The sequence below is a fragment of the Rhinoderma darwinii genome, chromosome 4, assembly GCF_050947455.1.
Source record: "Rhinoderma darwinii isolate aRhiDar2 chromosome 4, aRhiDar2.hap1, whole genome shotgun sequence".
NCBI classification, from domain to species: domain Eukaryota; kingdom Metazoa; phylum Chordata; class Amphibia; order Anura; family Rhinodermatidae; genus Rhinoderma; species Rhinoderma darwinii.
This window is the reverse complement of record NC_134690.1, coordinates 278851146-278865413: the sequence shown is the minus strand read 5'-3', so window position 1 is coordinate 278865413 and position 14268 is coordinate 278851146.

Below are 14268 nucleotides of genomic sequence, written 5' to 3'. Positions count from 1 at the left end.
TTACTCTAATATAATATATAACAGTGTTCAGTATTCATAGCTTTTTACTTATTGAACAGTGAGTCCCTTAATTATTTATGCTCTCTTGATTTCTTTGTAGTGACAGTATATCTGCTTGAAAAACAATTACTTGATGGATTGTGAGGTCGACATATGGTGAGAAAAAAAAATATGAAAGACCACAGTTTGCTGGAAGCAAATACAAGTGTAACATATTTTGGTTACTTCTTGCTCTGCCACACATTATTAATGCAGAAACGTGTAATCATTTCTTGGCAACATGTTCTCTGAAATTCTGTCAAACTAGAAAATTTATTTTTGGCACAAAATACAGTACGCATTAGTTCGTCTGACATAGCTACATAGTTACATAGTTAGTACGGTTGAAAAAAGACACATGTCCATCAAGTTCAACCAAGGGATGGGAAAAGAGAAGGGAAGAATTTCTACACATAGGAGCTTTTACTTTTTTTTTCTAGGAAATTATCTAAGCCTTTTTTAAAGCCATCTACTGTCCCTGCTGTGACCAGCTCCTGCGGTAGGCTATTCCATAGATTCACAGTTCTCACCTCTGCAGGTTGAACCTTTTTTTCTCCAGACGGAGGGAGTGCCCCCTTGTTTTTTGAGGGGGTTTTACATGGAACAGGATTTCACCATATTTTTTGTATGTGCCATTAATATATTTATATAAGTTAATCATGTTCCCCATAGTTGTCTTTTTTCAAGGCTAAATAGGCTTAATTCTTTTAATCTTTCCTCATAATTTAGATTCTCCATGCCCCTTGTTAGCTGCATTGCTCTTCTTTGGATTTTTTCTAACTCCAGGGCATCCTTTCTATGAACTGGAGCCCAGAACTGAATTGCATATTCTAGATGAGGCCTCACTAATGCTTTGTAAAGAGGTAATATTATATCCCTGTCCCGCGAGTCCATGCCTCTTTTAATACACAACAAAATCTTGCTGGCCTTTGAAGCAGCTGATTTACATTGCATGCTGTTATTTAGTTTATGATCTACAAGTACACCCAGATCCTTCTCAACAAGTGACTCCCCTAGTGTAGCTCCCCTGGGACATATGATGCATGCAGGTTGTTTTTACCCAGATGCATAACTTTACATTTATCTACATTAAACTTTATTTGCCAAGTGGACGCCCAAACACTTAGTTTGTTTAAATCCGCTTGCAATTTACAAACATCTTCCATAGACTGAACATTACTACATAGCTTGGGGTCATCTGCAAAAATAAAAATAGTGCTATTAATCCCATCCTCTATATGATTAATAAATAAGTTGAATAATAGTGGTCCCAGCACGGAACCCTGGGGTACACCACTTATAACCGGGGACCATTCAGATTAGGAATCATTGACCACAACTCTCTGGATACGGTCCTTGAGCCAATTCTCAATCCAATTACAAACTATACTGTCTAAACCTATAGTCCTTAATTTACCCATTAGAGGTCTATGAGGGACAGTGTCAAATTCCTTTGCAAAGTCCAAAAATACTATATCCACAGTGGTCCCTCTGTCTAGGCTTCTGCTCACCTCTTCATAAAAACAAATCAGGTTGTTTTGACAACTTCTGTCCTTAGTGCTGGCTGTCACTTATTATACTATTTTTTGCCACATAATCCTGTATATAGTCCCTCAATAGCCCCTCAAACATTTTCCCCATGATGGATATTAAAGAGGCTCTGTCACCAGATTTTGCAACCCCTATCTGCTATTGCAGCAGATCGGCGCTGCAATGTAGATTACAGTAACGTTTTTATTTTTAAAAAACGAGCATTTTTGGCCAAGTTATGACCATTTTTGTAGTTATGCAAATGAGTCTTGCAAAAGTCCAAGTGGGTGTGTTTAAAAGTAAAAGTCCAAGTGGGCGTGTATTATGTGCGTACATCGGGGCGTTTTTAATACTTTCACTAGCTGGGCGCTCTGAAGAGAAGTAACATCCTCTTCTCTTCAGAACGCCCAGCTTCTGACAGTGCAGATCTGTGACGTCACTCACAGGTCCTGCATCGTGACGGCCACATCGGCACCAGAGGCTACAGTTGATTCTGCAGCAGCATCAGCGTTTGCAGGTAAGTCGATCTTACCTGCAAACGCTGATGCTGCTGCAGAATCAACTGTAGCCTCTGGTGCCGATGTGGCCGACACGATGCAGGACCTGTGAGTGACGTCACAGATCTGCACTGTCAGAAGCTGGGCGTTCTGAAGAGAAGAGGATGTTACTTCTCTTCAGAGCGCCCAGCTAGTGAAAGTATTAAAAACGCCCCGATGTACGCACATAATACACGCCCACTTGGACTTTAACTTTTAAACACACCCACTTGTACTTTTGCAAGCCTCATTTGCATAATTACAAAAATGGTCATAACTTGGCCAAAAATGCTCGTTTTTTAAAAATAAAAACGTTACTGTAATCTACATTGCAGCGCCTATCTGCTGCAATAGCAGATAGGGGTTGCAAAATCTGGTGACAGAGCCTCTTTAAGCTTACTGGTTATAATTACCTGGGGAAGAACTAGAGCCTTTATTGAAAATAGGCACCACAGTTGCCCTGCGCCAGTCCTTTGGTACTGTAATAGAATAGAATCTCTGAATATTATAAAGAGGGGTACAGAAATAACTGAACTAAACTCTTTAAGAACTCTAGGGTGTAACCCATCTGGTGCCAGGACCTTGTGTACATTTATTTTATTTTATTTAGCTTGAACAATGTCTACATTGAGCCAATTCAGTATATTAACTGATATATTAACAGCACTGGCACCGGCTACATCAGCTGCTGTTTCTTCTGTTGTATATACAGAGCTAAGGAACCCATTTAGTAACTCTGCCTTCTCTTGATCCCCTGTGACCAACTCCCCATTACCAATATCTAGGGATCCTACATATTCAGAACTTGGCTTTTTTGCATTTATATTCTTGAAGAATTTTTGGGGATTTGTTTTACTATCCTTGGCCACCTGCCTTTTATTTTGTATTTTTGCTGATTTTATTACCTTTTTACTGATTTTATTAAGCTCTTTATAATTTAAAAAGGCTACAGCTGTTCCCTCAGATTTGTATTTTTCAACTGCCCTTTTTTTGTCATGTATTGCCCTTTTTACAGAAGGTGTAAGCCATGTGGGGTTTAATTTTAGTAGTTTATACTTACCTATAGTAATACATTTTGCACTATAATTACCCAAAGTAGAATATCTCACATTTATCATTCGTACTATTATTTGACATTAGTTCTTCCAGTCTATATCCTGAATTACCTGTTTTTTTATTTAGCATGTCAAAAGATATAGAAACAGTAATTTGTCATATAGGCTGAAGGCATCATGCATACAACCGTTTCCGTTATACAGTCCAAAAAATATGGTCCGGTGTGCTTTGTTGTGCTTTCACATCCGTTCTATGCGTCCGTGTGTCATACGTTTTCACAGTTCCACAAGAAAAGGACACAGGAAATTACTATCCACTATTCTTGGCCCAATACACCAGAAACACCCATAGGAAAGTTACATTATCGCTCTGGCATCATTTTATATTGCTTTCATAGCATAGATTCCTCTGCTGGGCTAGCTTTGATTTATGGTGTGTTGCAATCCTGTCCTAGCTTCGGCAATTTGGATAGGAAACGCCTATGATGGAAAAAGACCCAATGAGGAGAAGGAGGCATTGGTTTCACATCATAGTCTTTCAATGGTTCAGGAAAGACTACTTTCACATCCTCTACCACGACCTGAGGCTGTCTATCCTTAAATTCAACCACCTGCTGATGGAGCTGCGTCATGGCCTAACCTACCAGGACTGCAACTTGCGATGCTGCATATCTTCTGAGGAGCGGCTCATCATACACCACAGGTAAGTACCCATACTTTCCATTTTTCCGCCATTTCACCCTGATATTGAGAATTGCCACTGTTATGGAATCACTAGTTGAGCAATTCCTAGAATGAAATGTGATGGAATTGCTATGTGAGCAATTCCCCGAAGGCAGCTGAAGACTGTCTGGAACAAGCGTGCAAGTAAATCTGCTACCCTAATCCATCACAACTATGATCAGCAGTGTCTAAGGCTACTCCGTGGTCTTCACCAGAGCACACCGCAAGGCAGGCTGGATTTGGCTGCATAGGACCCAGGTTGCTTTAACAAAATTCGGTGTTGGGCAAGAGGTGCAATGCAGGCAATACCAGAAAAGATAACAAGACAGACAGAGGGTAAACAGAAAGTCCAAATCCCAAAACTAGAGGATATTAGTAAGCAAGGCGTAAATCCAGAGTAAAGCCGAGGTCTAGTTCCAAAAGATCAAATAGTCAAAGATACAGGGTACAATCAGGGGCTTGATCAAACACATGCAAACAAGGAGAATCACATGCAAAGAAGACAGAACCAAACCAAATTTAAATACTCCACCCTTCAATCAGATAGGAAGAAAGAAAGAAACAGGCTCTGCAACTAAAACCAGAGCCGCCCAGAAGCTAGACTAGTAGTCATGGCAATCTTAACCCCTAGGCGCACCAGGACGCAACTGTACGTCCCTGCTGCCAGTGTCTTAGCGCACAAGGACGTACAGTTACTGAGTTTTTCCCGGTGCAGACTGTCGGTGACAGTGTGCACCGGGAACCGGGAGGTCAGCTGTCGTCGACAGCTGACACTCCACTCTTGCCAACCAGCGGTCCTTTGCCACTGGTTTCGGCGAATTAACCCCTTAAATTCGGCGATCGGGTGCAATCGCCGAATTTTGGGGGTTTCTAACATATTGGCAGACCCTGGTCCGAAATCGCGGGGTTTGCCGATAGTTACTATGGCAAACGGAAGCCAAACAATGTCTGCCATGGACGGAAGCCCATCAGGACCAACCTTCGCTTGAAAAGTTTCCCCCCTCCCATATACTAATGTGCCACAAACAGGAAGTTAATATCACCAACCATTCCCATTTTATTTAGGTGTATCCATATAAATGGCCCACCCTGTAGAATAAAAAGTGATCAAAAAGTCGCATTTAGCCCAAAATAGTACCAATAAAAACTACAAACCCGTCCCGCAAAAAACAAGACCTCCCAAAGCTTTTTTGCCGAAAAAATAAAAAAGTTACGGCTCAGAATAGCGTGTCCCAGAAAATAAATTATTTTATAGAAACGTAATTTTATTGTGCAAACGCTGAAAATTTAAAAAAAAAACTATACACATATGGTATCGCCGTAATCTTACCAACCGGAATAAAGTAAAATGTAATTTATTGCGCACGGTGAACGCTGTAAGAAATAAAGAATTGAAAGTGTCAAAATCGTTGTTTTTTGGTCACCTTAGCTCTAAAAAAGTTCTTGTGGTGTCCAAATGCTCACTATACCCCTAGAAAAATTCCTTGAGGGGTGTAGTTTCCAAAATGGGGTCACTTTTGGAGGGTTTCCACTGTTTTGGTCCCTCCGGGGCGTTGCAAACCCGACATGGCACTAAAAACCAATCCAGCAAGATCTGCGCTTCAAAATCCAAAAGGCGCTCCTTCCCTCCTGAGCCCTGCTGTGGGTCCAAACATCAGTTTACGACCACATATGGGGTATTGCCGTAATCGGGAGAAATTGCTTTTTCTCCTTTATTCCTTGTAAAAATGAAAAAATACTATGTTTCCACAGAAAAATAGGTGATTTTCATCTTCACAGACTAATTCCACTAAATTCTGCAAAAAAAACTGTGGGGTCAAAATGTTAACTATACCCCTAGAAAAATGCCTTGAGGGGTGTAGTTTCCAAAATGGGGTCACTTTTGGGGGGTTTTGACTGTTTAGGTACCACAAGACCTCCTCAAACCTGACATGGTGCCTAAAATATATTCCTAAAAAAAGGAGGCCCCAAAATCCCCTAGCTGCTCCTTTACTTCTAAGGCCGGTGCTTCAGTCCATTAGGACACTAGGGCCACATGTGTGGTATTTCTAAAATCTGCAGAATCTGGGCAATAAATATTGAGTTGCGTTTCTCTGGTAAAACCTTCTGTGTTACAGATTTTTGTTTTATTACAAAGGAATTGCGGCAAAAAAAAATGAAATTTGTAAATTTCACCTCTACTTTGCCTTAATTCCTGTGAAACGCCTAAACGGTTAAAATACTTTCTAAATGTGGTTTTTAATACTTTGAGGCGTGCAGTTTTCAAAATGGGGTGATTTATGGGGACTTTCTAATATATAAGGCCCTCAAAACCACTTCAGAACTGAACTGGTCCCTGAAAAATTGGCCTATTGACATTTTCTTGAAAATATGAGAAATTGCTGCTAACGTTCTAAGCCTTGTAATGTCCTAGAAAAATAAAAGTACGTGAAAAAAAATGATGCAAACATAAAGTAGACATATGGGGGATGTTAACTAGTAACTATTTTGTGTGGTATTACTATCTGTTTTACAAGCATTTAAATTTAGAAAAATTTTAATTTTTGCAAATTTTTGCTAAAATGTGAAGTTTTTCACAAATAAATATTGAATTTATTGACCAAATTTTTTCACTATCATAAAGTATAATATGTCACGAGAAAAGAATCTCAGAATCGCTTGGATAGGTAAAAGCGTTCCAGAGTTATTACCACATAAAGTGAGACATGTCAGATTTGAAAAAATCGGCTGTGCCACAAGTCCAAAACAGGCTGCGTCCTAAAGCAGTTAAAGGGACGGTCGTTTCTTAACAGCCACCATGATAGTGAGAAATGCAAAGTAAAACTGAATCTTCAAACTTTCTTTTTCTTTTATATTCCTGGCGTCCAGGAACTCTTGTTCATCAATGCATTTTAAATTCCAGCTGTCCACCATCTTGCAGATCATCTGAGTGGCCTGCCAGGTGATCTGGTAATGACTGAGAGAGGCAGTGATGCCACAGCCCAAGGCAGGAGACTGGCTCCATATTTCTGTGGGCTTCTACAACTCTGCACAGTTTCCCAACTGCATCGGGGCGCTGGATGGAAAACACATTTGTATTTAGAAGTCGCCTCACTCAGGGCTTTTGACCTTGACTGAATGTAGTTACTGGTTTGTAATTGTGGATATCCGGTCCTATGGGAGCACTGTTGATGCTCACATCTTCAGGACTTCTAGAATTGGTGAATGGCTTCAATCAAAGCAGCTCGCCCTCCCAGAACCCAGACCACTAACTGAATCATCTGGACCACCATCCCCATTTGTCATCGTGGCTGATGAAGGCTTTGCTCTCTCACCCCACCTAATATCATGGTCTTATGCACATTGCCCCAAGTTCATATAGACTGGCAGATGCTATCCTGTATAGAGCAACCCTGTTCATATAGACTGGCAGATGCTATCCTGTATAGAGCAACCCTGTAAGAATGTTCGGATCTCCTTATGCCTTCCGGAAGTTATTACAGCCATGGGTCCTCTCTGGTAAAGTATCCAGTGCCGTTACTGTTTGTATGCTACCAGAAGTATGCTGCATTCCCTGAACAGGAATAAGTGAACCGGAAATACTAAACCGGAATATGAAAATCGGAAGTTCCCCTGATGTGTGGAAGAGATTATTTGCCGGACAATACGTTTTGGCAGGAATTATGAGTTCCTTTTTCCTATTTAAAGGGGCTATGTCTGCAGCCCAGTGCCCTGTGTGCCTGGCACCTGGACTCTTTCAGATTAAGGTGCTTGTTTTGCAGATGCATTTGTTGTCATCCCTGCTGCTGTGTTTGTCCTCTCTTATGCTTGCTTGCAAGGAGGAGGAGGAGGAGGAGGAGGAGAAGAAGAAGAAGAAGAAGAAGAAGAAGATGGAGGAGGAGGAGAAGAAGGAGAAGGAGAAGGAGGAGGAAGAGGAAGAAGAATTCTAAGAGTCGTGCACCTGTTTCCTCTTCATCATCTCTAGCTAGTCTTTCAGAGGGTGAGATTGGACAATTTGACTCAGACTCCGATGTAGCAATCTCTGAAGATAATTATTTATTTAAGAAAGAGAATGCAGAGAAGCTGCTAAAGGAAGTTAAGAGAATTATCGAAACCAAGAAAACTAGTTCTGTTGAACAAAAAAAAGATAGTCTGTTTCACTTCCCTTAGAAGAAAGCTTGTGTTCGTCCGAAACATTCTGTACTCTCTGGTATTGTACAAAAAGAGTGGAAGCATCCTGTAAAGGGCTTTGATGTAGGCTCCAATTCAGGACGGTTTATAAACTAGATCCTTCTGTTGCTGAGACCTGGGAAAATCCTGCGAGAGTTGATCCAGCCGTTGTAAGACTGTCCAAAAAGGCTTTTATTCCGGCTGATGATTCCTCATTATTAAAAGAGCCTATGGATAGAAAAGCAGACACCATTCTTAAGAAATCACATTGCGGACTTGCTTCCCTAAGTAATGCAACCATGGCGACTCCATCTGTATCTTGTGCACTACGCATCTGGCTCTGCCATCTTGGTTGAGATATTGAATCAGGTGTTACCAGAGATGAATTATTAGGCCAACTCTACTTTCTGAAGTTAGCTCCTGATTTTGTATGTGACTTTCCTGTGGATGTCTTAAGAGGACCAGCCAGGAACATCACCCTTGCTAATTCTGCCCACAGAGCAATTTGGCTAAGGCCATGGACTGGTGATTTGCCAAACATAATTTCTGTGCTCTCCCCCTGTAACCTGGCAGACTTTTTTAGGAGAAGCTGGATAAGGTATTTGAGGCTCAAAAAGAAGGCAAAGAGCTATTTTTTCCTCAAGAGAAGAAGCGTTTCGACCCAGATATTTTCAAGGCCGTAGAAGATTTGACTCGTTCTCCAGACCTGGATTCAGGAGGAGAAATGACCTGGGCAAAACAGAACGAAGATTCAAAGGATTTTTTGCAGATAAGTCCAAGAAGAATTTGGACAAACCAGGTCCATAAAAGTCAGAGTTCTGATGCCAGAGGATTAGTAGGCGGTTGGTTGATGACAGTCTGTCATATCTGGCCAAATATGACCTGAGACAAGTGGGTACTTCAGATAATAGAACAAGGCTACGCTCTCGAGTTCCACCATCAACCTCAAGAAAGATTCCTGATCAAGAAAACCCTCACCTCCCTTCCCTAGTTCAAGAATTTCTGGAGAAAGGGGCCCTGGAACCAGTTCCAATCCAAGAATGGGGCTCAGGGGTCTATTCAAGAATTTTTCCCATTCCCAAGTCAGGAAGCAGATGGCGGTTGATTATCGATCTTCGGTTCCTGAACCGTTGTCTGATGAAGATCCATTTCAAAATGGACAATATAAGATCAGTAATGGCTGTACTTCAATAAGGTCAAGTCATGGCTTCCTTGGACCTGAAGGACGCATATCTGTCTGTTCCTATAGCTACTTCTTCCAGAAGATTCCTGAGATTAGCCTTTCGTTATCAAGGAAATGTCAGACATTTTCAGTTTTGTGCCATGCCCTATGGTCTTTCCCCAGCACCAAGAATCTTCACAAAAATTTTGATAGTGATTGTCACATAACTTTGTCTTCAATCAATTAACATTTTTCCTTATCTAGACGACTGGCTGATTGTTGCACCAACATCCAGACTTGTGCAGGAACATCTGTTTGCAACTGTCCTGTTGGTTCAAAATCTGGGATTCATCATAAATTAGGAGAAATCTGATCTGGTGCCTTCCCAAATAAGATTGTTTCTAGGTTTTCATATATGTAGATTCAAGCAACCAAACGTTATTTTTACCCCAAGAGAAGGTGACTGCAACTCAAGAAGAGGTCCGTCACCTGATAAAATCTCCATGTCTGACGGGATACAGGATCATGAAATCCCTGGGTCACCTTACTACAGCCATAGATGCAGTTCCTTGGGCCAAGGCTCATATAGGAGAGCTTCAACAGGATACGTTAGCAGCTTGGGATCAAAACCCAGACAAATTACAGATGAAGGTTTATCTCCGACCTCAGACAAAGAAGGATCTGAAATGGTGGTTGAAAGGCTCAAACTTATGCAGTGGATTCAACTTCCAATACAAGAATCCAGTAGTCATCACTACAGACACCTCGGCACAGGGCTGGGGAGTCCATCTCTTGAATACCTGGGTCCAAGGAAGTTGGGACACTGTAGACAGATCCCGTTCTTCAAACTTTCGGGAATTAAGAGCTATCCGTCTTGCCCTCATACATTTCAAAGATCAGATTACAGGGAGAGCACTGCTCATACAGTCAGATAATCTTCCATCAGTTTATTATGTAAACAAGCAAGGGGGCACGAGAAGCAGTGATTGATATAAAAGGATCCTTAATTATTCAAGCAGATTTTCTGAGTCGAACAGCTATTCTACCTATAGAATGGGAGCTAAATCAGTGGTACTTCCAGTGGATAATCAACAGGTGGGGATTTCCAGAAATGGATCCAATGGAAACCCTGTTCAACCGGAAACTGCAGAACTTCGCTTCCCTGAATCTACTGGATCGTCCTTCAATAATAGATGCCTTCTCGATCACCTCAATGTTAAGGAGAAATTCCTTAACATCTTTCCCCCAGTACCCATGATTCATAAAGTGTTAAAGAAGATTATAGCGGATCGCCCCAGAATTATTCTAATAGCCCCATTCTGGTCTCACAGGGCTTTGTTCTCTCTGTTGCTGCAGTTCTCAAATAGGAGTTCAGAAAACATTCTACAAACGAGACTTATGAAAGAATAAGAAAGACGTTTTCAGAATGGCTGGCTGAATCTAGTTTTTCTTGAGTTTCCCTTGCATTCTGCAATTTCTACAGGATGGATTTCAAAAGGGCCTAAAAATTAATACTTTGAAAGTTCATGTTACTGCACTCGTGTTCTCTCATCACCCCTTGATATAAATATTATTCAAGGTGTAATGACAGGGATAGGGAAACAGACAAGTGAGCCCTAGTCTACCCGCCACTCTGTCCCTGCCTACTTGCAACGACCCGCCCTAGGCGACGGGGTACAACTGGGCGACGGTCCCTACACTCAGTAAGTGCACGACAGACAACAAGACAAGGAAACACAGAACAAAGGGAAATGGGGCAGTTGCCCACGGCAACACCGTGAGCAACAAGAGTAGTAAACGAGCCGAGTCAAACCAGGAGAGTACGAGATGCCAAACGCAGAGCAGGAGAGTAGTGAACAAGCCGAGTCAAACCAGGAGTGTACGAGGTACCAAACGCAGAGCAGAAGAGTAGTAAGTAAGCCAGGGTCAATACGAAGCAGGGACAAGCAGTTCAAGAAGCTGCAGCAGGGCCAGGAAACCAACAGAGAAGAATCACAAGCAAGGAGGAACAGGAAAGGCAGGTATAAATAGACAGAGGGCGGGAGCTAGCTCCGTCTGGCCAGGCTGTGATAGGCTCTCCCACTCCTAAGCCTGCCATCCTGAGTGGTGGAAGATGGCGTCAGTCTCACAGACATAGAAGCAGGTGCAGACTGATTACCTATTGGCGTGGATACAGAAGCTTTGCCTGGCAGATCCTTAACAGTACCCCCCCTTTTATGAGGGGCCACCGGACCCTTTCTAGATGGACCTGGTTTATTGGGGAAACAAAGTTGGAACCTCCTGACCAATACCCCAGCGTGAACATCCCGGGCGGGTACCCAAGTCCTCTCCTCAGGCCCGTATCCTCTCCAATGGACCAGGTACTGGAGGGAGCCTTGGACCATCTTGCTGTCCACAATCTTGGCCACCTCGAATTCTACCCCCTCAGGGGTGAGAACAGGGACAGGAGGTTTCCTCAAGGGAGCCAAGGACGGGGAGCAGCGCTTAAGGGGGGAGGCATGAAACACGTCGTGTACTCGAAAAGATGAGGGCAACTCCAGTCGGAAGGAGACAGGATTGAGGACTTAAATGACCTTGTACGGCCCTATAAACCAGGGAGCAAACTTCTTGGACGGGACTTTAAGGAGCAAGTTCTTTGACGATAGCCACACCAGATCCCCAACCATAGGCAAGGGGTTAGCAGAACGTGTTCTATCTGCCTGAGTTTTTTGTATGCTCTGAGACGCCTCTAGGTTCTTCTGAACCTGGGCCCAGACTGTGCACAGTTCCCGATGAACGACCTCTACCTCGGGATTGTTGGAACTACCAGGTGAAACGGAGGAGAACCGTGGATTAAACCCAAAATTACAGAAAAAGGGGGAGACCCCTGACGAGTTACTGACCCGGTTATTAAGGGAAAATTCGGCGAGGGGAATGAATGAGACCCAATCATATTGACAGTCAGAGATAAAACACCTTAAATATTGTTCTAGAAACTGATTAGTCCTCTCGGTTTGGCCATTCGTTTCAGGATGGAAGGCAGAGGAGAAGGACAGATCAATCTCCAACTTTTTACAGAAGGCTCTCCAAAACAAAGAAACAAATTGTACCCCTCTGTCAGAAACAATATTGACAGGGACCCCATGGAGACGCAGGATGTCTTTGACAAACAAGGTAGCTAACGTCTTACCATTGGGTAGTTTTTTGAGGGGCACAAAGTGGCACATCTTACTGAAGCGGTCTACTACAACCCACACCACCGACTTGTCTTGAGATGGAGGCAAATCGGTGATAAAATCCATGGAGATATGGGTCCAAGGTCTCTGGGGAATGGGCAAAGAACGTAGTAAGCCTGCTGGTCGGGACCTGGGAGTCTTGGACCTAGCACAAACCTCACAAGCGGCGACGTAGGCCTTAATGTCTTTAGGCAACCCAGGCCACCAATAGTTTCTGGCAATGAGGTGCTTGGTACCCAGGATGCCTGGATGACCAGATAGTGCGGAGTCATGATTTTCCCTAAGTACCCTTAGCCGGAATTTCAGGGTAACAAACAGCTTGTTTTCAGGAAGGTTCCCGGGAGCTGAACCTTGATCAGCAGCAGTTTCAGAGACTAAATCAGAATCAATAGAGGAAATGATTATACCTGGAGGCAAAATACAAGCAGAATCTTCCTCCGAAGGAGGGCTGGACATGAAGCTACGCGACAGCCTTAATATTTTTAGACCCAGCCCTATAGGTAACCAAAAAATTGAATCTGGTAAAAAATAACGCCCATCGAGCTTGTCTCGGGTTTAGCCTTCAGGCCGATTCTAGGAAAACCAGATTCTTGTGGTCAGTAAGGACCATTACCTGGTGCCTAGCCCCCTCCAGGAAGTGGCGCCACTCTTCAAATGCCCATTTAAAGGCTAAGAGTTTGCAGTTGCCAATATCATAGTTACTCTCAGTGGGCGAAAACTTCCTGGAGAAGTAGGCACAGGGACAGAGATGGGTCAGGGACCTGGTACCCTGGGACAAGACAGCCCCCACTCCCACCTCGGACGCGTCAACCTCCACGATAAATGGCTCCATTTGGTTGGGCTGAACCAACACCGGGGCCGAGATAAAGCACTTCTTAAGGGCCTCAAAAGCCTGGACAGCCTCAGGAGGCCAGTGGAGGAGATCAGCACCCTTGCAAGTGAGGTCCGTAAGAGGCTTAGCGATGACCGAGAAGTTAGCAATAAATCTCCTGTAATAATTAGCGTACCCCAAGAAGCACTGTAACGCCTTCAGGGAGGCAGGTTGGACCCATTCCGACACAGCATGGACCTTGGCGGGGTCCATGCGGAATTCATGAGGAGTGAGGATTTGACCCAAAAATGGTATCTCCTGCACCCCAAACACACATTTTTCGGTCTTCGCAAACAGTTTGTTTTCCCGAAGGACCTGGAGCACCTTCCTGACATGCTCAATGTGGGAGGACCAGTCCTTGGAAAACACAAGTATGTCATCAAGGTACACTACAAGAAATACCCCCAGGTAATCTCTTAAAATCTCATTTATGAAATTCTGGAAGACCGCGGGAGCATTACACAACCCAAAGGGCATGACGAGTTATTCGAAATGACCTTCGGGCGTGTTAAACGCAGTCTTCCACTCATCCCCCTCTTTGATGCGGATAAGGTTATATGCCCCCCATAGATCAAACTTAGAGAACCATTGGGCCCCCTGAATCTGATTAAAGAGATCAGGAATCAAAGGAAGGGGATACTGGTTCCTTACATTGACCTTATTCAAGTTACGGTAGTCAATGCATGGCCTAAGACCACCATCCTTCTTCCCTACGAAGAAGAAGCCAGCACCTACCGGAGAAGTAGAGCGGCGAATGTAACCCTTGGCCAGGCATTCCTGGATATACTCTCTCATGGCTTCACGTTCGGGACAAGAGAGATTAAATATCCTACCCTTAGGGAGCTTAGCTCCTGGTACCAAATCGATAGCGCAGTCGTTTTCTCTATGAGGAGGTAACACTTCGGAGGCCTCCTTAGAGAAAACATCAGCGAAGTCCTGAACAAACTCAGGTAGCGTGTTCACCTCCTCAGGGGGAGAAATAGAATTA